The sequence below is a fragment of the Oncorhynchus gorbuscha genome, linkage group LG16 (genome assembly GCF_021184085.1).
Source record: "Oncorhynchus gorbuscha isolate QuinsamMale2020 ecotype Even-year linkage group LG16, OgorEven_v1.0, whole genome shotgun sequence".
In the NCBI taxonomy this organism is placed as follows: domain Eukaryota; kingdom Metazoa; phylum Chordata; class Actinopteri; order Salmoniformes; family Salmonidae; genus Oncorhynchus; species Oncorhynchus gorbuscha.
Window position 1 is genome coordinate 70,698,459 of NC_060188.1, and position 24,301 is coordinate 70,722,759.

The following is a 24,301-nucleotide window of genomic DNA, read 5'->3' on the forward strand; positions in this document are numbered from 1 at the left end:
GAATGCCAAGAGTCTACAAAGCTGTCATCAAGGCAAAGGGTGGCTACTTTAAAGAATCTCAAATGTAAAAAAATATTTAGATTTGTTTAACACTTTTTTGGTTACTACATGATTCCATGTGTTATTTCATAGTTTGATGTCATAGTTATTCTACAATGTTGAAAACGAGTACAAATAAAAACTCTTGAATGAGTAGGTGTGTCCAAACCTTTGACTGGTACTGTATGCATAATTCCACTTTGACATTATGAGGTGTTGTGTGTAGGCCAGTGACAAAAACATCTCAATTGAATACTTTTTAAATGCATGCTGTAACACAACATGTGGAAAATGTCAAGGGCTGTGAATACTTTCTGAAGGCACTGTATGGCTGTAGAATCCAACCCTTTCACAATGATCAAATATGCTGAAGCTCGTCCAAGGTCTTTTCCATTTGAAATCACTGAGGAGGGGTCACTGCTGTTGTCCAAGCCAACTCCCACTGGGCACACACTGGTTGAAACAACATTGTTTCCAAATAATTTAAAGGAAATTATGTTGAACCAAATACATGTCCCTTTAAAAGAATATCATTAATTAACAGGCTTACTTTTTAAAATCCTGATTTGCTCTACTGTATGAGCACACACCTCTAGTGCAGGAATACATTGCCAGTAATGTGTGTTACTGTTGGTTCTTGCCCTAACTGTTGTACATGGTTCCTGCCACAAGGGGTAGATGTGGTCATGTCATCGGGCTTGCAAGCCTCCCCGTTATGTCATTAACTGTCTTTCACAAAGCGTTTTAGGTAGCAACAAAATACTCTTTCAAAGTCTAATCTGAAGGATTTGCAGATCAATTTGTAGATGCTCCTATAATCTGTATCACACCAGATGGGATCTCTTTCTCTTTTTACATAAATCTCCTTCTTTATGAGCCCATAAGTGGGAAATAATGTCTGAATACTTGGCCCTGCGATTACACCACAGGTGAGCCAAACAGACTAATATCATTTGCATGTGAATGAATTACATTAACACAGAGAGCCATCAATAGGAAATGGGGAATCCTTATCAGCTTTCATGGTTATTAGTATGTTAATGTGGGTGGGCTCATTAATGAGTGTTGCCATTTTCTTTTTGTACTCAGTATTAATAGAGTAAAGAAAAGGAGCAGACAGAACCATGCATTCAGGCTTTTATCTCTGTAGAGTAGGTTGTCTGTCTCTTAGCTAGTGAAGCTGTCTCACAGTGACTTGCTTTTAGTCTTTTCGAAGTGCTCATCATATTTGAGGGTGAAGCCGCATGGGTTGCTCTCAGACTTAAAGAACATATTCCATGATATTTTTAGTTTTATGTAATGATACTACTCCCTTTTACATCAGTGGGACTCCTATCATAGACACATATACATAGCTTACCACTACAGAGCAGCCTGCAGGGGAAAGTTAATGCAGTTACACTACCACTCTTAATCAGTTAATTCTTATATATAAAGGGAAAAGTGTTTGATCATATCCACTAGACACATAAACAGGGTCCTTTAAATACAAATGCTTTGTCCACATACTGTACATTATCTATGTCCGGCCTCTCCTGATGCCACATAGATACAAATTTGAAACATTATGAAATACCAGTTGCATGTTTCCCTGTTACTGTAGACATAAACCTTACAGGAAAGAGCCTAGCTCTTTATGAGAATAACTCAAACTCATACCCTAAATTGATCAGGGACATGCTGCGATGGCTTTTTACGAAGGTGTATGCAAAGCTCTTAGTCACATCTTCCTGAGTGCACATTTCAAGTTGTCAGTTTACAGAGGTGTTGGGCTCTCCACTGCTATTTATTGGACCAAGTAACCTGTGACCTGTTAAAGGGGTCAGCCACATGTATATATTCTAAATAATTAATGCTAAGGCTGACACCAGACATGAATTTGCTATTTATCATCCTTCACTTTAGATATTCTGGGCAAAGATGGGCTTTTTTTAAGGGAATGAGATGGAATAGACAGATATGTTTGTGTGATGTACATGCTTCCCCAAACAAACGTTTCCCAAGGGAGGGGATTTCTGTTGAAAGTATCAAAGTCCTTCTACTTAAGGACTTAAACTCAAGCTTTTACCTCCTTCACAGTACTGGAATTGTAATCAAAACATGCCTGTTTACATATAAATCTTTAAAATGTCAAAACCTTTAACATACGATACAAATGGCACCTTTAACGTGAAGTGACAAACGTGCAGGACCTGGGCAACAGCCATTTCTTGGTTCTTGATACGTATAAGCTAATAATACTTTCATCTGGGTTTTTTAATTTAGGAGGATACAAAAAGACTACTGCATACTCATTTACATATTCATTACTGTGCCAGCTAATTGATAAAAAGCTTATGAAAGCATGCTCTTTCTCATTTAAGAGAAGGGATTTAATTTACTCAATGTTTTTTCTCCATTTCAGCCCGTCTCTATAACAGGATTAGCCTGGGAGTTAAGAACATTAGGGAATACCTTTGACATGTGTGAGCATTGGGCTGATACTGTCTACTGTGAGAATAATGTAAATTCAACTATATAAATATGTCCATTCAAATAATCATACAAACAGTACACTGAACAGTTAAATTGCCATAGATGTTATTTTTCTCAGGACCACCTAAAGCTGCAATATTGCCTTCATAGTTTTCCAGTACAGGTGCTCTCAATTAAGTCATTATCAGATTTAGTTGATCTGTGATGACCATTAAGTTTGACTGCATCAGATGAGAATTGAGAGCCATCACTGACAGTTTTAAAGTGCCATAGCCCCAAAGGAAGGCAAAGCCACTCTGACAAAATCATGACTGCACGTTCAAAATGTACATTTCCAGGACGTTGAGGCAAGGGTGATGTGAGCACTTATGTATTTTTATCACACTGTACAGGTCTAACCTTCACCTCCATTGGAAAGTGTCACAGAGCATCCCTGGCTCCTCAGAGACATTTCCTGAAATTCTCCTCCATGTAAAATTCATGGCAATTGTGCATAAAAAATGACTTTTGTAAAAAAATGTAGTACTTTTAAATTAAGGGAGGCATAGTTTCAGAATGAGTTGGAGCCCATTGAGAGTTGTGCATGTTTCCATGTCCTCTCATCATATTGGTTTCAAGCAGTGTTTGTATATTGCAAATGCTCCAGATGTGCTAGTTTTTGTCTTAGGGTTTTTGGCATTGTGTCAGCGTCAGTCATTATGTGTTAAGCTGTCCCTGTGGTAAAGCATCAATGTATAAGCACCTGGAGGTATGTGTCAGAGCTGGTCTGTGATGCATTGCACTGCTCGTATGCTCACCCAAAATATCACATCAGATATGCTAACCATGGCACCCAAAGATCAAGGAGGTTTTCCAATGCCTCGCAAAGAAGGGCACCTATCGGTACAGTAGATGGGTAAAAAGAAAAAGCAGACATTGAAAATCCCTTTAAGCATCGTGAAGTTATTAATAACATTTTGGATGGTGTAGCAATTAGAGGTCGACCAATTAATCGGAATGGCCGATTAATTAGAACCGATTTCAAGTTTTCATGACAATCGGAAATTGGTATTTTGCTCGCCAATTATTTTTAAATATTTTTTTTACACCTTTATTTAATCTTTATTTAACTAGGCAAGTCAGTTAAGAACACATTCTTATTTTCAATGACGGCCTAGGAACGGTGGGTAAACTGCTTTGTTCAGGGCAGCGTAGCCTAGTGGTTAGAGTGTTGGACTAGTAACCGGAAGGTTGCAAGTTCAAACCCCTGAGCTGACAAGGTACAAATCTGTCGCTCTCTCCCTGAACAGGCAGTTAACCCACTGTTCCTAGGCCGTCATTGAAAATAAGAATTTGTTCTTAACTGACTTGCCTAGTTAAAAAAAAGAAGACCTTGTCAGCTCGGGTAACAATCTTGCAACCTTACAGTTAACTAGTCCAACGCAATAACGACCTCTCTTTGCACTCCACAAGGAGTGCATTTGCCTGTTATGCAGTAAGCCAAGGTAAGTTGCTAGCTAGCATTAAACTTATCTTATACAAATCAATCAATCACTAGTTAACTACACATGGTTGATGATATTACTAGATATTATCTATTATTTATTTAAACCAAATTGAACATGTTTCATTATCTACTTGAGGCTAAAATGATTTCATTTATGTATTATATTAAGTTAAAATAAGTGTTATAATTCAGTATTGTTGCAATTGTCATTATTTTATTATTTTATTTTAAATCGGGCGATTAATCGGTAGCTGCTTTTTTGGTCCTCCAATAATCGGTATCGGTATCAGCGTTGAAAAATCATAATCGGTCAACATCTAGTAGCAATACACCCAGTCACTACAAAGATACAGGCGCCCTTCCTAACTCAGTTGCCGGAGAGGAAGGAAACCGCTCCGGGATTTCACCATGAGGCCAATGGTGACTTTAAAACAGTTAGAGTTTAATGGTTGTAATAGGAGAAAACTGAGGATGAATCAACAACATTGTAGTTACTCCAAAATACTAATCTAATTGACAGAGTGAAAAGAAGGGAGCCTGTCCATACATATATTCCAAAACATGCATCCTGTTTGCAACAAGGCACAAAGTAATGTTGCAAAACATGTGGCAATTCACTTTTTGTCGTGAATATGTTATACCCCTGTTATACCCCTCACACAAAGATGTAGCTTTGGCTTCAAGTCACTTGTAAATTACTGTTTTTCATATAAAATCAACAATTTACATATCAAATCAAATCAAATCAAATCAAATTTATTTATATAGCCCTTCGTACATCAGCTGATATCTCAAAGTGCTGTACAGAAACCCAGCCTAAAACCCCAAACAGCAAACAATGCAGGTGTAAAAGCACGGTGGCTAGGAAAAACTCCCTAGAAAGGCCAAAACCTAGGAAGAAACCTAGAGAGGAACCGGGCTATGTGGGGTGGCCAGTCCTCTTCTGGCTGTGCCGGGTAGAGATTATAACAGAACATGACCAAGATGTTCAAATGTTCATAAATGACCAGCATGGTCAAATAATAATAAGGCAGAACAGTTGAAACTGGAGCAGCAGCACAGTCAGGTGGACTGGGGACAGCAAGGAGCCATCATGTCAGGTAGTCCTGGGGCACGGTCCTAGGGCTCAGGTCCTCCGAGAGAGAGAAAGAAAGAGAGAATTAGAGAGAGCATATGTGGGGTGGCCAGTCCTCTTCTGGCTGTGCCGGGTGGAGATTATAACAGAACGTGGCCAAGATGTTCAAATGTTCATAAATGACCAGCATGGTTGAATAATAGTAAGGCAGAACAGTTGAAACTGGAGCAGGAGCATGGCCAGGTGGACTGGGGACAGCAAGGAGTCCTCATGTCAGGTAGTCCTGGGACATGGTCCTAGGGCCCAGGCCAGTTGAAACTGGAGCAGCAGCATGGCCAGGTGGACTGGGGACAGCAAGGAGTCATCATGTCAGGTAGTCCTGGGGCATGGTTCTAGGGCTCAGGTCCTCCGAGAGAGAGAAAGAAAGAGAGAAGGAGAGAATTAGAGAACGCACACTTAGATTTACACAGGACACCGAATAGGACAGGAGAAGTACTCCAGATAAACAAACTGACCCTAGCCCCCGACACATAAACTACTGCAGCATAAATACTGGAGGCTGAGACAGGAGGGGTCAGGAGACATGTGGCCCCATCCGAGGACACCCCGGACAGGGCCAAACAGGAAGGATATAACCCCACCCACTTTGCCAAAGCACAGCCCCCACACCACTAGAGGGAAATCTTCAACCACCAACTTACCATCCTGAGACAAGGCCGAGTATAGCCCACAAAGATCTCCGACACGGTACAACCCAAGGGGGGGGACCCAGACAGGCCGACCACAACAGTGAATCAACCCACCCAGGTGACGCACCCCCCCCAGGGACGGCACGAGAGAGCCCCAGCAAGCCAGTGACTCAGCCCCCGTAACAGGGTTAGAGGCAGAGAATCCCAGTGGAAAAGGGGGAACCGGCCAGGCAGAGACAGCAAGGGCGGTTCGTTGCTCCAGCCTTTCCGTTCACCTTCCCACTCCTGGGCCAGACTACACTCAATCATATGACCCACTGAAGAGATGAGTCTTCAGTAAAGACTTAAAGGTTGAGACCGAGTTTGCGTCTCTGACATGGGTAGGCAGACCGTTCCATAAAAATGGAGCTCTATAGGAGAAAGCCCTGCCTCCAGCTGTTTGCTTAGAAATTCTAGGGACAATTAGGAGGCCTGCGTCTTGTGACCGTAGCGTACGTATAGGTATGTACGGCAGGACCAAATCAGAGAGGTAGGTAGGAGCAAGCCCATGTAATGCTTTGTAGGTTAGCAGTAAAACCTTGAAATCAGCCCTTGCTTTGACAGGAAGCCAGTGTAGAGAGGCTAGCACTGGAGTAATATGATCAAATTTTTTGGTTCTAGTCAGGATTCTAGCAGCCGTATTTAGCACTAACTGAAGTTTATTTAGTGCTTTATCCGGGTAGCCGGAAAATAGAGCATTGCAGTAGTCTAACCTAGAAGTGACAAAAGCATGGATTAATTTTTCTGCATCATTTTTGGACAGAAAGTTTCTGATTTTTGCAATGTTACGTAGATGGAAAAAAGCTGTCCTCGAAATGGTCTTGATATGTTCTTCAAAAGAGAGATCAGGGTCCAGAGTAACGCCGAGGTCCTTCACAGTTTTATTTGAGACGACTGTACAACCATTAAGATTAATTGTCAGATTCAACAGAAGATCTCTTTGTTTCTTGGGACCTAGAACAAGCATCTCTGTTTGTATAGAATGTTTCACAAATGCACAAAATATCTTCATGTAAACATGTATAAACTTGTATTAATTTGTATTTAGTGCTTTAGATTACATTACATTATTATTAAAGTTTTTTATTGCTCCCATTCAACCACACACACAGGAGCTGTGAGCACAGTCTCTCTCTCTCTCTCTCTCTCTCTCTCTCTCTCTCTCTCTCTCTCTCTCTCTCTCTCTCTCTCTCTCTCTCGAGCACGCTCTGATCACGAAGTCACCTCGCAGAAGTGGGCAGCCTTCTAGCAAGCTAGCAAAATGGCTAATGGCTAATTTCCAAGTGATTTAAACATACATATAACACATTTATATTGTTTTACACATGTCTGCTGCTGACTAAATAACACACAGTTAACATCTGTAACATTCTGACGAACTAATACATTCAAAATTGCATTCACACCTGAAAGGGGGAAATATAGAAGAGCTGGGACCTCTTCCTTGAGTAAGTTCACAGGTAAGTCAATTGTCTTTTCTGGCAGATGCATCTCAGTTCACTGGTCACCCACCCACACCCACCCATAGCATGCGCTCCAGCAGGTATATTGCACTGGTCATCCCCAAAGCCAACACTTCCTATGGCCGCCTTTGCTTCCAGTTCTCTGCTGCCAATGACTGGAACGAATTGCAAAAATCCCTGAAGCTGGAGTCTTATATCTCCCTCTCTAACTTTAAGCATCAGCTGTCTGAGCAGTTTACCGATCACTGTACCTGTACACAGCCAATCTGTAAATAGCACACCCAACTACCTCATCCCTATATTATTACTTACCCTCTTGCTCTTTTGCACCCCAGTATCTCTACTTGCACATCATCTGCACATCTATCACTCCAGTATTAGTGCTAAATTGTAATTATTTTGGCCTATAGGACCTATTTATTGCCTACCTCCATACTCTTCTACATTTGCACACACTGTACATAGATTTTTCTATTTTTCTTTTGTGTTATTGACTGTACGTTTGTTTATGTGTAACTGTTGTTTTTTTTCATTTGCTTTGCATTGTCTTGGCCAGGTCACAGTTGTAACTGAGAACTTGTTCTCAACTGGCCTACCTGGTTAAATAAAGGTGAAATAAAAATAAATAACTAAAATTGGGTTGTCCACAGGTTTGTCCTGTTTGGGGTCAACTGCGTGTACTTTAGCTTCTTTCTGGGTACGCCCAAGACGGTATTTCATATCTGTAGTATTCATCATAGTCATCGTCGTCCTGTTCGAGTTCTTCCATTTGTCCACTACTTTGGTTTGTTCCTCTTTTTTTTGGCTTAGAGCTTTGCTGTTTGAACTTTCAGGGGCAGGTAGTCACATGGTAAGAGTAGTTTACAATGCATGACTCACCTGGACCGTCCTTTTCCTTGTTCAGGTTTCAGTTTGTAGATCAGAATGTCTTCTCCAACCTGACGTACAACTGTATGAATGTTTTTTTATTTTAATTTGATTGAATATCGGAAAAGGACAATATACTTGCAGTGAAGCCGCTCAACAACTGCATCATACCAGTCATTCAACAGACCCCCATTCAGAGCGACACACAGAAGCATCCAGGGTCAATGCCCTGCTCAAGGGCACGTTGACAGATCTCCCACCAGGCCAAAAAACCCTCCAAGATCCCCCACAGTTCCCCAATAGCTGTCCCTCAACCATTTGAAATGTTAGATCAATGCTATGCATTTTCAGCCATTCCTGAACCTGAGACCAGAAGCAGGCTACCTGTCTATTGATTATTTTGATTCTGTATCCTCACAACAACATTTTCAGAGCTTCAATGATTTTATGCCCCACATATCCAACATTTTGATTATTGTGTTGTTTTATATATCAACTCATACACCCTGTACCATGGAATTGGTACATCAAAAATCTCTCCCAAAATATTTTGCAATCTGTATGGCAACATCCTGGTCCTCAAATGAAACTGGTATACTTTCCTATTTATGGTATTTTTATTCCTTTGCCAGTTTTGATCCTATATATTGGGCAAACAGACCAGTTCCCTACCTCCTCCCGCTGCCACCTGCCTCCTCCATTTTTGGGGTAATGCTGTATTCAATTAGTTGTACTCTTGGATTGAGCAGACCTTCCCGTACATTTCTGATAACTCCATGAAGGACATAACTCTACCATTCCAATTTACAATATCATTTAAGAACAAAATAACCTTTTCAAACATATTTCCCATAAATACAGGTATTTTATCAACCAGCACATTTGAGTTCAGCCATACTGTTTGTTGTATCTTTTCAAGGGGATGAAATTGAAATTGTAGCCAGCTCTGCAATGCTTGTTTGAAAAAGGGAGATACTTTGAAAAAGTATAATTTTCAATTAGTCAAAAATGAGACATGGCAATCTGCACAAAGGCAAAAAAGCAATTTTTATACAATGGATGAGCTTTTCTTAGTAATCTACTTGAGAACCATTTAGGTTTAACTTTTGAATAAGTGACGCTTTTAGAGAGAGTTTTAGTGCTTTTATATATGTTTTATATATTTATTTTGTCTGGTTTAGCGTCCCAGATAAAGCAAAATATTTTTTGCTCATATGATTTGAAAAATGAATTATCAGGAGTAGGCAGCTCCATAAGTAAGTGAGTAAACTGAGATATGACTAAGGAGTTAATCAGGGATTTTTTTCTCCATAAATAGACATGTATTTACCTCTCCATGGTTGCAGGATCTTGTCTATTTTTACAAGTTTTCTATTGAAATTCATTGTGGAGAGCTATGTGATATGAATACCAAGTATGTCTACTTCACCATCAGCACATGTGTATTTTTCAAAGATCCAATATGTAATGTTGTACACTTATCATAATAAGGTTTTAGTCCAGAAAGTACAGAAAAGTTGACTCGAACTTCAATGAGACATTGCAAAATCAAATCAAATCAAATTGTATTTGTCACATACACATGGTTAGCAGATGTTAATGCGAGTGTAGCGAAATGCTTGTGCTTCTAGTTCCGACAATGCAGTGATAACCAACAAGTAATCTAACTAACAATTCCAAAACTACTGTCTTATACACAGTGTAAGGGGATAAAGAATATGTACATAAGGATATATGAATGAGTGATGGTACAGGGCAGCATACAGTAGATGGTATCGAGTACAGTATATACATATGAGATGAGTATGTAGACAAAGTAAACAAAGTGGCATAGTTAAAGTGGCTAGTGATACATGTAATTCATAAGGATGCAGTCGATGATTTAGAGCACAGTATATACGTATGCATATGAGATTAATAATGTAGGGTAAGTAACATTATATAAGGTGGCATTGTTTAAAGTGGCTAGTGATATATTTACATAATTTCCCATCAATTCCCATGATTAAAGTGGCTGGAGTTGGGTCAGTGTCAATGACAGTGTGTTGGCAGCAGCCACTCAATGTTAGTGGTGGCTGTTTAACAGTCTGATGGCCTTGAGATAGAAGCTGTTTTTCAGTCTCTCGGTCCCAGCTTTGATGCACCTGTACTGACCTCGCCTTCTGGATGATAGCGGGGTGAACAGGCAGTGGCTCGGGTGGTTGATGTCCTTGATGATCTTTATGGCCTTCCTGTAACATCGGGTGGTGTAGGTGTCCTGGAGGGCAGGTAGTTTGCCCCCGGTGATGCGTTGTGCAGACCTCACTACCCTCTGGAGAGCCTTACGGTTGAGGGCGGAGCAGTTGCCGTACCAGGCGGTGATACAGCCCGCCAGGATGCTCTCGATTGTGCATCTGTAGAAGTTTGTGAGTGCTTTTGGTGACAAGCCAAATTTCTTCAGCCTCCTGAGGTTGAAGAGGCGCTGCTGCGCCTTCTTCACGACGCTGTCAGTGTGAGTGGACCAATTCAGTTTGTCTGTGATGTGTATGCCGAGGAACTTAAAACTTGCTACCCTCTCCACTACTGTTCCATCGATGTGGATAGGGGGGTGTTCCCTCTGCTGTTTCCTGAAGTCCACAATCATCTCCTTGGTTTTGTTGACGTTGATGGTGAGGTCATTTTCCTGACACCACACTCCGAGGGCCCTCACCTCCTCCCTGTAGGCCGTCTCGTCGTTGTTGGTAATCAAGCCTACCACTGTTGTGTCATCCGCAAACTTGATGATTGAGTTGGAGGCGTGCGTGGCCACGCAGTCGTGGGTGAACAGGGAGTACAGAAGAGGGCTCAGAACGCACTTGTGGGGCCCCTGTTTTGAGGATCAGCGGGGAGGAGATGTTGTTGCCTACCCTCACCACCTGGGGGCGGCCCGTCAGGAAGTCCAGTACCCAGTTGCACAGGGCGGGGTCGAGACCCAGGGTCTCGAGCTTGATGACGAGCTTGGAGGGTACTATGGTGTTGAATGCCGAGCTGTAGTCGATAAACAGCATTCTCACATAGGTATTCCTCTTGTCCAGGTGGGTTAGGGCAGTGTGCAGTGTGGTTGAGATTGCGTCGTCTGTGGACCTATTTGGGCGGTAAGCAAATTGGAGTGGGTCTAGGGTGTCAGGTAGGGTGGAGGTGATATGGTCCTTGACTAGTCTCTCAAAGCACTTCATGATGACAGAAGTGAGTGCTACGGGGCGGTAGTCATTTAGCTTAGTTACCTTAGCTTTCTTGGGAACAGGAACAATGGTGGCCCTCTTGAAGCATGTGGGAACAGCAGACTGGTATAGGGATTGATTGAATATGTCTGTAAACACACCGGCCAGCTGGTCTGCGCATGCTCTGAGGGCGCGGCTGGGGATGCCGTCTGGGCCTGCAGGCTTGCGAGGGTTAACACGTTTAAATGTCTTACTCACCTCGGCTGCAGTGAAGGAGAGACCGCATGTTTTCGTTGCAGGCCGTGTCAGTGGCACTGTATTGTCCTCAAAGCGGGCAAAAAAGTTATTTAGTCTGCCTGGGAGCAAGACATCCTGGTCCGTGACTGGGCTGAGTTTCTTCTTGTAGTCCGTGATTGACTGTAGACCCTGCCACATGCCTCTTGTGTCTGAGCCGTTGAATTGAGATTCTACTTTGTCTCTGTACTGACGTTTAGCTTGTTTAATAGCCTTGCGGAGGGAATAGCTGCATTGTTTATATTCGGTCATGTTACCAAACACCTTGCCCTGATTAAAAGCAGTGGTTCGCGCTTTCAGTTTCACGCGAATGCTGCCATCAATCCACGGTTTCTGGTTAGGGAATGTTTTTATCGTTGCTATGGGAACGACATCTTCAACGCACGTTCTAATGAACTCGCACACCGAATCAGCGTATTCGTCAATATTTTTATCTGACGCAATACGAAACATGTCCCAGTCCACGTGATGGAAGTAGTCTTGGAGTGTGGAGTCAGCTTGGTCGGACCAGAGTTGGACAGACCTCAGCGTTTGAGCCTCTTGTTTAAGTTTCTGTCTGTAGGCAGGGATCAATAAAATGGAGTCGTGGTCAGCTTTTCCGAAAGGGGGGCGGGGCAGGGCCTTATATGCGTCGCGGAAGTTAGAGTAACAATGATCCAAGGTTTTACCACCCCTGGTTGCGCAATCGATATGCTGATAAAATTTAGGGAGTCTTGTTTTCAGATTAGCTTTGTTAAAATCCCCAGCTACAATGAATGCAGCCTCCGGATAAATGGTTTCCAGTTTGCAAAGAGTTAAATAAAGTTAGTTCAGAGCCATCGATGTGTCTGCTTGGGGGGGGATATATACAGCTGTGATTATAATCGAAGAGAATTCTCTTGGTAGATAATGCGGTCTACATTTGATTGTGAGGAATTCTAAATCAGGTGAACAGAAGGATTTGAGTTCCTGTATGATTCTTTCATCACACCATGTCTCGTTAGTCATGAGGCATACGCCCCCGCCACTCTTCTTACCAGAAATATGTTTGTTTCTGTCGGCGCGATGCGTGGAGAAACCCGTTGGCTGCACCGCCCCGGATAGCGTCTTCCCAGTGAGCCATGTTTCCGTGAAGCAGAGGACGTTACAGTCTCTGATGTCCCTCTGGAATGCTACCCTTGCTCGGATTTCATCAACCTTGTTGTCAAGAGACTGGACATTGGCAAGAAGAATGCTAGGGAGTGGTGCGCGATGTGCCCATGTCCTGAGTCTGACCAGAAGACCGCTACGTTTCGCTCTTTTACGAAGTCATTTTTTGGGGGGGTCGCTGCATGGAATCAGTTCCGTTGACCTGTTTGTAAGGCAGAACACAGGATCCGCGTCGCGGAAAACATATTCTTGGTCGTACTGATGGTGAGTTGACGCTGATCTTATATTCAGTAGTTCTTCTCGACTGTATGTAATGAAACCTAAGATGACGTGGTGTACTAATGAAAGAAATAACACGTAAAAAAAAAAAAAACTGCATAGTTTCCTAGGAACGCGAAGCGAGGCGGCCATCTCTGTCGGCGCCGGAATCTAGCTTGCGGACTTAATATAAAACTTGAGTCAACTGCATATATGGACACCTTGGATTTCTAATTATCTAATGTTGCTATTGGATCTGATTTAAATAGCTAGCATTTCGATGGCCATAACGAATAGATATGGTGACAGTGAACACCCATGTTTAACTCCTCTTGACAGTAGCCGTTATTTACTGTATTACACCTGGGGTTGCTATACATTATTTTTTTACCCATTTTATATGAGAATTACCATAAATTTAAAAATCCAGGCATTTATAAATAAAATCTAGTCTAACTTAATCAAATTCCTTTTCAAAATTTTATATAAATACCAGGCCTGGCTTCTTAGATGTTTCATGATCTTCTATTATTTCTAGTAGTTGTCGTATATTATCTCCATGTAACGGCTGTTGGTGGAAGAAGGTGAGGACCAACGTGCAGCGTGGTACGTGTTCATCTTTTTTATTTGAACTGAACACTGAATAACAAAACAACAAAGAGAATGAACGAAACCGAAACAGTTCTGTCTGGTGCAGACACAAAAACAAAAAACAACTACCCACAAAACCCACGTGGGGAAAAGCTACCTAAGTATGGTTCTCAATCAGAGACAACGATAGACAGCTGCCTCTGATTGAGAACCACACCCGGCCAACCAACAAAGAAATACAAAGCATAGAAACTGAACATAGAATGCCCACCCTAGTCACACCCTGGCCTAACCAAAATAGAGAATAAAAGCCTCTCTATGGCCAGGGCGTGACACTCCAATGTATTGTCTATGTTAAAAACCTGTCTGATCAGGATGAACAATACCTGGTAAAACCATTTTAATTCTGAGTGCTATGCATTTCGCTAGTATTTTTGCATCAAAACATTGAAGTGTCAGGGGCCTCCAGTTTTTTAGACAGAGCTTACCATCTGGGTTTTGTTTTAATAATAGAGAAATCAGACATTCCTGCTGTGTACCTGACATACTACAATTTCTATAGGAGTAGTTAAAACAATCTAACAATGGAGCTTTTAGTATATCAAAAAAGGCTCGATATACCTCTACCGGTATGCCACCAAGCCCTTGGGTTTTTCCAGACTGAAAGGATTTAATAGACTCAAAAGGTTCATCCTCTGTAATTTGGCCTTTGCACTGATCTTTCTGTACATTTGTTAATTTTCAATGTTTTATAGTATATGGAAATTCCTTACCATAATATTCATTCAGTGGGAGAGGATGAGACAGAAAAGAGAACATCTGCCTAAAATAATTAGCTTCCTCTTTTAAAATATAATTTGGAGAATCATAGATGACTCCGTCTTCGGCAACGAGTTTCTGCAAATTCTTTTTGTTAGCGTTCCTGTTTTGGAGATTCAGGAAGAATTTTGTGCATTTTCTCCATATTCCAGGCAGTTTTCTTTATTTTTGTAATAGATGACATTAGATAGTTCTTGAATAATAAGTTCCTTCTCTAACTTATTTTGTATCTCTGTAGTATTGTTTTTGTTTATCTACCTGTACTATTAGTTAATGGATTTCCCTTGTTAGTCTTGTCTTTTTAGCTAGATACTTATTTTTTATTATTATTGATGAATATTGAATTGAATGACCTCTGAAGGTACATTTAAAGGTATACCCAAACAATAAGGGGATTTGCTGAACCTATATTATAATGTAAAAATTCAGTTCTAAATTATTTTGTCTTAGTTAAAAATAAGTTGTCCTCCAGTAAACTTTGATTAAATTCCAATATCCCCGTCCACGTGGAAAAACTATAAGTTATGTGAATGCCAATAAGATGATGATCCAATCGCATTCTGTCTCCTATTAAAACTTTTTAAACCTTTGATGCAAGAGAGAAAGAGACAACAAAGTAGTCAAGACGACTAGCTTGATTAAGTCTCCTCCGTTTATATTTCACTAGTTTGGGGGTTTTTAGTCTCTAAATATCCACTACTTCTAATTGTGTCCATAATATTTGTGATTTCCTTAAGGGTATGGTGAGGATAGTTCGTAGAGTGATTACATTTATGGTCCATTGAGGCACTCTTAACACTGTATTATAGTCTCCGACCATAATGATTTGATCATTTGTTGCCTGTAAGTTCAATTAATTGAAAAAATGTTTTCAAAGAAGTATCGATCATCCTGATCTGGACCATGTAGATTAATGAGCCAAATCTCCTTTTTGTCCACTTTCATAATCAAAATGATCCACCTTCCTTGCAAATTATTCCTGACTATTGGCCCATCCAGATCGAAATTTTTGTGAACTAATATCACACCTTTCGAGGTCCTTCATCAAGGATGTAGAGCGAGTTTCCTGTAAACAATATACAATTGAAGTCGGAAGTTTACATACACTTAGGTTGGAGTCATTAAAACTCATTTTTCAACCACTCCACAAGTTTCTTGATAACAAATGATAGTTTTGGCAAGTCGGATATGAAAACTACTTTGTACATGACACAATAAGTTTTTCCAACAATTGTTTACAGACAGATTATTTCACTTATTATTCACTGTATCACAATTCCAGTGGGTCAGAAGTTTACATACACTAAATTGATTGTGCCTTTAAACAACTTGGAAAATGAGGTAATTGACATCATTTGATTCAATTGGAGGTGTACCTGTGGATGCATTTCAAGACCTGCCTTCAAACTCAGTGCCTCTTTGCTTGACATCATGGGAAAATCAAAAGAAATCATCCAAGAAAAATTGTAGACCTCCACAAGTCTGGTTCATCATTGGGAGCAATTTCCAAACGCCTGAAGGTATCACGTTCATCTGTACAAACAGTACGCAAGTATAAACACCATGGGACAACGCAGCCGTCATAGTGCTCAGGAAGGAAATGTGTTCTTTCTCCTAGAGATGAACATACTTTAGTGCAAAAAAGTGCAAATCAATCCCAGAACAACAGCAAAGGACCTTGTGAAGATGCTGGAGGAAACAGTTTACAAAAGTATCTATATCCACAGTAAAACGAGTCCTATATCGACATAACCTGAAAGGCCACTCAGCAAGGAAGAAGCCACTGCTCCAAAACCACCACAAAAAAGCCAGACTATGGTTTGCAACTGCATGATCGTACTTTTTGGGGAAATGTCCTCTGGTCTGATGAAACAAATATAGAACTGTTTGGCCATAATGACCATCATTATGTTTGGAGAAAAAAGGGGGAGGCCTGCAAGCCGAAGAACACCATCCCAACTGTGAAGCATGGGAGTGGCAGCATCATGTTGTGGGGGTGCTTTGCTGCAGGAGGGACTAATGCACTTCACAAAATAGATGGCATCATGAGGAGGGAAAATTAGGTGGATATATTGAAGCAACATCTCAAGACATCAGTCAGGAAGTTAAAGCTTGGTCGCAAATGGGTCTTCCAAATGGACAATGACCCCAAGCATACTTCCAAAGTTGTGGCAAAAGGCCTTAAAACCTCTCTACGCTAGGTTGGACGAAAAGTCCAAAAAGTTCCATTACAGTTCGTAGAAACATGTCAAACGATGTATATAATCAATCTTTAGGATGCTTTTATCATAAATCTTCAATAATCCAAGCGGACAATTCCTTTGTCATTAGAAAGGAAAGGGAACAGAGCTCGTGCTCACGGCAGTGCGCGATCAACTATTAAAGGCTTTCAGCTGAGCAATCTACTGTGAGTGGTCTTATTCTCTCCCCTTTCACAATAGAAGCCTGAAACAACTTTCTAAAGACTGTTGACATCTAGTGGAAGCCTTAGGAATTGCAATCTGACCCCATTTACACTGTGTATTGAATAGACAATCACTTGAAAAACTACTATCCTCAGATTTCCCACTTCCTGGTTGGATTTTTCTCAGGTTTTCACCTGCCATATGAGTTCTGTTATACTCACAGACATCATTCACAACAGTTTTAAAAACTTCAGAGTGTTTTCTATCCAAATCTACTGATAATATGCATATCCTAGATTCTGGGCCTGAGTAGCAGGCAGTTTACTCTGGGCACGCTTTTCATCCGGACATGATAAATACTGCCCCCTATCCCAAAGAAGTTAAGATATTGTAGACAAAGTCAAGATATTGGAGTGGCCATCACAATGCCCTGACCTCAATCCCATAGAGAATGTGTGGGCAGAACTGAAATAGTGTGTGTGAGCAAGGAGGCCTATAAATCTGACTCAGTTACACCAGCTCTGTCAGGAGGAATGGGCCAAAATTCACCCAACTTATTGTGGGAAGCTTGTGGAAGGCTACACGAAACGTTTGACCCAAGTTAAACAATTTAGGCAATGCTATCAAATACTAATTGAGTGTATGTAAACTTCTGATCCACTGGGAATGTGATGAAAGAAATAAAAGTTGAAATAAATCATTCTCTCTACTATTATTCTGACATTTCACATTCTTAAAATAAAGTGGTGATCCTAACTGACCTCAGACAGGGATTTTTTTACCGGGATTAAATGTCAGGAATTGTGAAGAACTGAGTTTAAATATATTTGGCTAAGTGTATGTAAACTTCTGACTTCAATTGTATGTTATATTCCTTTTCTTTTAGCCATTTTCTTTTAGCCATGTAAAGACGGATCTTTTTTTATAATCTGCTAAACCGTTACAATTATAACTGTCTATACTTATTTCTCCCCTGACCATAACTAGATACTATTCTCAGTCTAAATTGACCATAATTAGCGCTTGTAAAGTTAATGCCATCAGAGGTATTATGACTTTCAATATAAGAGCTTTCCAATGTCTGATATTTAGAATTCAAGAAACAGGTTCTAGCAATATTTGTTTTATTCCCTTGCCTGTTTGCCTGTGAGCCAATGCCACAGATGTTAGAAAATTGAGACAAGATGTTATGTGTGTAGAAAATCTGAGTAGGTTGATGTGTATGATATTGGATGTGATTTAGTGAGAGTGTGTACGATGTCTGTATAAGAGTAAGACTATAATGTGTGATGTCCAAATAAAGAATTACTCCGCCTATTTGCATGGTTGAGTGTCTATGTGTGTAACATGTAGTGAGTATAGCCTTAATATTCATTAAGATTAATTGTAATCCATATCGTATCACTGTCATAGTTGCATTATCATTACCTTTAACATCATTGAAAAACACATCCCAGCATTTCCATAGCAATTCACGTTTCACATGATCAGGGGAGAGACCTTGCATTACTCTAGAGACAACTTCACTACAGTCCACATGTATACCGTACAATATGTTATTGGTGTACAACTGTGGGAATGTTGTCTTCCCAGTGATTCCGAAGTTTGCCTGTACCTACACATGGTGTCATGTTTCTGATGAGGACATGATTACCTGGTTGCAACACTGAGGTTCTGACTTTGCTGTCGTAGTTCCTGTTACCTTTCTGATGACTTTTTAACGTTCTCCCTTGCAATTCCGGTATGCTTCCTGCATTCGTTGTTTCTGTTTCTTTCAGTACTTTTGAGGATTGCTGTTTCCTGACCCTGGGTTCAAGGTAAAGTGCATGCCAATGTGTAAAATGGAGAGAGTCCTGTCCCTTCACAGTGAGTACAGTTATATGCATACAGCAGCTTGTTCATGTACTCAGTCTTGAGTATCTGTAATACCATTCTATTAAAGCGTTCAACCTGTCCATACCCCTGCGGATGGTAGGGAGTTGTATGGTCGACTATCACTAGTACAGTGCATTCAGAAAATATTCAGACAAAATCATATTGTAGGATTTTTAATGAATTTATTTGCAAATTATGGTGGAAAATAAGTATTTGGTCAATAACAAAAGTTTATCTCAATACTTTGTTATATACCCTTTGTTGGCCCTTTGTCTTCACAAGGTTTTCACACACTGTTGCTGGTATTTTGGCCCATTCCTCCATGCAGATCTCCTATAGAGCAGTGATGTTTTGGGGCTGTTGCTGGGCAACACAGACTTTCAACTCCCTCCAAAGATTTTCTATGGGGTTGAGATCTGGAGACTGGCTAGGCCACTCCAGGACCTTGAAATGCTTCTAACGAAGCCACTCCTTCGTTGTCCGGGCGGTGTGTCTGGGATCATTGTCATGCTGAAAGACCCAGCCACGTTTCATCTTCAATGCCCTAGCTGATGGAAGGAGGTTTTCACTCAAAATCTCACGATACATGGCCCCATTCATTCTTTCCTTTACACAGATCAGTCGTCCTGGTCCCTTTGCAGAAAAACAGCCCCAAAGCATAATGTTTCCACCCCCATGCTTCACAGTAGCTATGGTGTTCTTTGGATGTAACTCAACATTATTTGTCCTCCAAACACGACGAGTTGAGATTTTACCAAAAAGTTATATTTTGGTTTCATCTGACCATATGACATTCTCCCAATCTTCTTCTGGATCATCCAAATGCTCTCTAGCAAACTTCAGACGGGCCTGGACATGTCCTGGCTTAAGCAGGGGGACACGTTTGGCACTGCAGGATTTGAGTCCCTGGCGGCGTAGTGTGTTACTGATGGTAGGCTTTGTTACTTTGGTCCCAGCTTTCTGCAGGTCATTCACTAGGTCCCCCCGTGTGGTTCTGGGATTTTTGCTCACCGTTCTTGTGATCATTTTGACCCCACGGGATGAGATTTTGCATGGAACCCCAGATCGAGGGAGATTATCAGTGGTCTTGTATGTCTTCCATTTGCTAATAATTGCTCTCACAGTTGATTTCTTCAAACCAAGCTGCTTACCTATTGCAGATTCAGTGTTCCCAGCCTGGTGCAGGTCTACAATTTTGTTTCTGGTGTCCGCTGACAGCTCTTGGGTCTTGGCCATAGTGGAGTTTGGAGTGTGACTGTTTGAGGTTGTGGACAGGTGTATTTTATACTGATAACAAGTTCAAACAGGTGCCATTAATACAGGTAGCGAGTGGAGGACAGAGGAGCTTCTTAACAAAAGTTGTGTCTTAACAAAAGACTCCACTATGCAAGTAATTCAGTCTCGCCATCTACTCCGATTTCAGAGCACTCTCATCTGAGTGCGCCAGAGCGCAGAATCACTGATTAATTTACTAATGCTCAACAACCACTGAATATGGCTGATGTCAGTAAACGTCAGCAAAAAAGCATAATTAAATTGTTGCCAGCAGCACAGTTACAGTCACCAACGCTCTGGATAACATGAAAACTGCCTAACCAGCTCTGCTAGGGTCAAGTAAAATGGTCAGAGTGGGGTGTTCTCTCATTTGTGTCTGGAAGTAGCTAGCAAGCTAGCAAGCCAATGTTAGCCAGTTAGCTTGGGTGCTTGACTGCTGTTGTGAGGTCTGAACGCTCCGATCAACCCTACTCATTGGCCAGAGCGTCCAGCGTGCACTCTGAATGCTCCAAGAGTGAAACGCTCAGAATTTATGAACAGACAATCTGACAGCACAGTTTATTGCCTTTTGGAGGGCATAACTGCACTGTTTTTATTCAACCATATTCCCAGTCAATTTACCGTGGTCAAATGTGGTGGTTTGGGCTTTCAGTTTTGCGCGAATGCTGCCATCAAAACACGGTTTTTGGTTTGGGTAGGTTTTAATAGTCACAGTGGGAACAAAATCCCCTTCCTGATGAACTCAGGCACGGTGTCAGTGTATATGTCAATGTGATTCTCAGAGGCAACCCGGAACGGCTCCAAGTCTGCGTGATCAAAACAATCTTCAAGCGTGAATTCCAATTGGTCAGACCAGCGTTGAATAGACCTTAGCATGGTTCTTCCTTTTTGAGTTTCTGCCTATAAGAAGGAAGGAGCAGAATCTGATCTGATTTGCTGAATGGAGGGCAGGAGAAGGCCTTGTAGCCTTCCAGGAAGGGAGAATAACAATGGTCAAGAGTTTTTGAAGCGCGAGTACTACAGGCAATGTGTTGATAGGATTTCGGTACCTTTGTCCTCCTTTGTATTCTTAAAGTCCTCAGCTACAATAAATGCGGCCTCAGGATATGTGGTTTCCATTTTGCACAAAGTCCAGTGTACAGTCGTGGCCAAAAGTTTTGAGAATGACACAAATATAAATTATCACAAAGTCTGCTGTCTCAGTGTATTTAGATATTTTTGTCAGATGTTACTATGGAATACTGAAGTATAGTTACAATAATTTCATAAGTGTCAAAGGCTTTTATTGAAAATTACATGAAGTTGATGCAAAGAGTCAATATTTGCAGTGTTGACCCTTCTTTTCCAAGACCTCTGCAATCCACCCTGCATGCTGTCAATTAACTTCTGGGCCACTTCCTGACTGATGGCAGCCCATTCTTTTATAGTCAATGCTTGGAGTTTGTCAGAATTTGTGGGTTTTTGTATGTCCACCCGCCTCTTGAGGATTGACCACAAGTTCTCAATGGGATTAAGGTCTGAGGAGTTTCCTGGCCATGGACACAAAATATTGATGTTTTGTCCCCGAGCCACTTAGTTGTCACTTTTACCTTATGGAAATGTGCTCCATCATGCTGGAAAAGGCATTGTTGGGAGAAATTTCTCTCAGAGAGAGAAGAGAGAAGTTTCTCTCAGAGGATGTGTTGGTACCATTCTTTATTCATGGCTGTGTTCTTAGGCAAAATTGAGAGTGAGCCCATTCCCTTGGCTGAGAAGCAACCCCACACATGAATGGTCTCAGGATGCTTTATTGTTGGCAAGACACAGGACTGATTGTAGCGCTCACCTTGTCTTCTCCGGACAAGCTTTTTTCCGGATGCCCTAAACAATCAGAAAGGGGATTCATCAGAGAAAATGACTTTACCCCAGTCCTCAGCAGTCTAATCCCTGTACCTTTTGCAGAATATCAGTCTGTCCCTGATGTTTGTCCTGAGAGTAGTTTTTTTCTTTGCTGCACTTCTTGACACCAGGCCATCCTCCAAAAGTATTTGCCTCACTGTGCGTGCCGATGCACTCACACCTGCCTGCTGCCGTTCCAGAGCAAGCTCTGTAATGGTGGTGCCCCGATCCCGCAGCTGAATCAACTTTAGGAGACGTCCTGGCACTTGCTGGACTTTCTTGGGTGCCCTGAAGCCTTCTTCACAACAATTGAACCGCTCTCCTTGAAGTTCTTGATGATCCGATAAATGGTTGATTTAGGTGAAATCTTACTGGCAGCAATATCCTTGCCTGTGAAGCCCTTTTTGTGCAAAGAAATGATGGCAAGCGTTTCCTGGCAGTTAACCAAGGTGACAGAGGAAGAACAATGATTCCAAGCACCGCCCTTCATTTTAAGCTTTCAGTCTGTTATTCGAACTCAATCAGCATGACAGAGTGATCTCCAGCCCTGTCCTCGTCAACACTGTTAACGAGAGAATCACTGACATGATGTCAGCTGGTCCTTTTGTGGCAGGGCTGAAATGCAGTGGAAATGTTTTGGGGGGATTCAGTTCATTTGCATGCAAAGAGGGACTTTGCAATTAATTGCAATTCATCTGATCCCTCTTCATAACATTCTGGAGTATATGCAAATTGCCATCATACAAACTGAGGCAGCAGACTTTGTGAAAATTCATATTTGTTTCATTCTCAAAACTTTAGGCCACAACTGTAGTTCCTTGAGGGCCGTCGTGGTATCGGCTTGAGGGGGAATATACACGGCTGTGACTATAACTGAAGAGAATTCTCTTGCGAGGTTATATGGTCTGCATTTATTTTGTAAGGTATTCTAGTTCGGGTGAACCAAACCACTTGAGTTCCTGTATGTTATCACAATCACACCATGAATCTTTAATCATACACCTTTCTTCCAGTACTTTATTCCTGTCTGTACGATATACTGAGAACCCAGCTGGCTGTATGGATGGGGACAGTATATTCGGAGAGAGCCATGACTCTGTGAAACAGAATATGTTGCAGTCCCTGATATAATTTTGTTCAGGGACTGAACATTAGCAAGTAAAATACTCTGAAGCGGTGGATGAGTTGGACTAGAAGTCCACTTAGAATACCTCTTCTCCGAACTGGGGTGTCTTGGAGCAGCCTCTGGGATAAGTTCAATTGAATTTGGGGGTAAGAAAAAAAGGGTCCAATTTGGGAAAGTCATATTTTAATGTTTTCTGATTCTGAAAAATATTTCTGGTTAGAATGCTGCTTAGTTACCACTGCTGAAAAATCAAAAAGTTATTTCCATCTGTATGTAATAAAACAACTTTATAGGCAAATAATGTAAGCAATAACAAACAAAAATACTGCAAAGTTGCTTAGGAGCTAGAAGCACTGCTGCCATGTCTATTTGGTGCCATCTTACTCATGGTGCTAATAATTAGTGGGATATGTGATGCATTTTAAAAGGTTTGTCATTGCATTTCATAGTGTGAATTGAAAATGAGGGCTAACAAAAACAATTGAGCCAATGTAATGTATAAATGAGACAATACTGGTTTATTGAACAATTGTAACAGTTATGTCATTTGAAATAAAATATTTTGTGCATTTGTGACATTCTATTTTGGTTGGTGGATGATTTTATATGAAAAAGTCATTACAAGTGACTTGAGTGAATACACTTAAGATAGTCTCCACAAAATAGGAAAAATATATTAATCTTCAAAACCGACTTAAGAGTGTGACAGAGGTCTAAGTAAGTTTGACAGACACTGTATAAAGAGTGCTTGCAAACTGAGGTCAGAGAAAACATCAGGGAGCAGCAAGGTGCATTTAGTAAAAGAGAACCATCATTAAAAGCGTTAGGTCTTTCATTAGAAGAGAAAGTAGAAGTGAAAGGAGCATTGTATAAACTGACTAAAGACAATCTCATTTAAATAAGTTACTTTGAAAATATCAGGGCCAAACCAAGAGAATCTAACTGGTAAAACTCGCATTCTTCCCATATGTTGAATGGGAAGTAGTGAAAGACCTAGAGGATGATGGTATGTCTGAACTGTTGAACCTTAAAGACATGATAAATGAGATTAATCTCAAAAGACAAAGCAAATAACAAAGAACTATACATAGAGCTAGAGCAATTAAGGCTTTCACTAAAACAGAAGGATAGTGAGATGCAGGAGCTTGTTAACTAAAATGTAATTGACACTGACACAAATCGGGCCCCCTCAAAACGCAGTGTAAATGCAGGGACACACCACAATATGGTGTAAAGAGTTCAAGATACCCGTCAAATAGGTGAACCAGGCCAAAAAGACTCACGCTCTCCAGCCTCGCTCACCAAATTGAAAACTGACTAAATAAAGGGTATCCAGACAT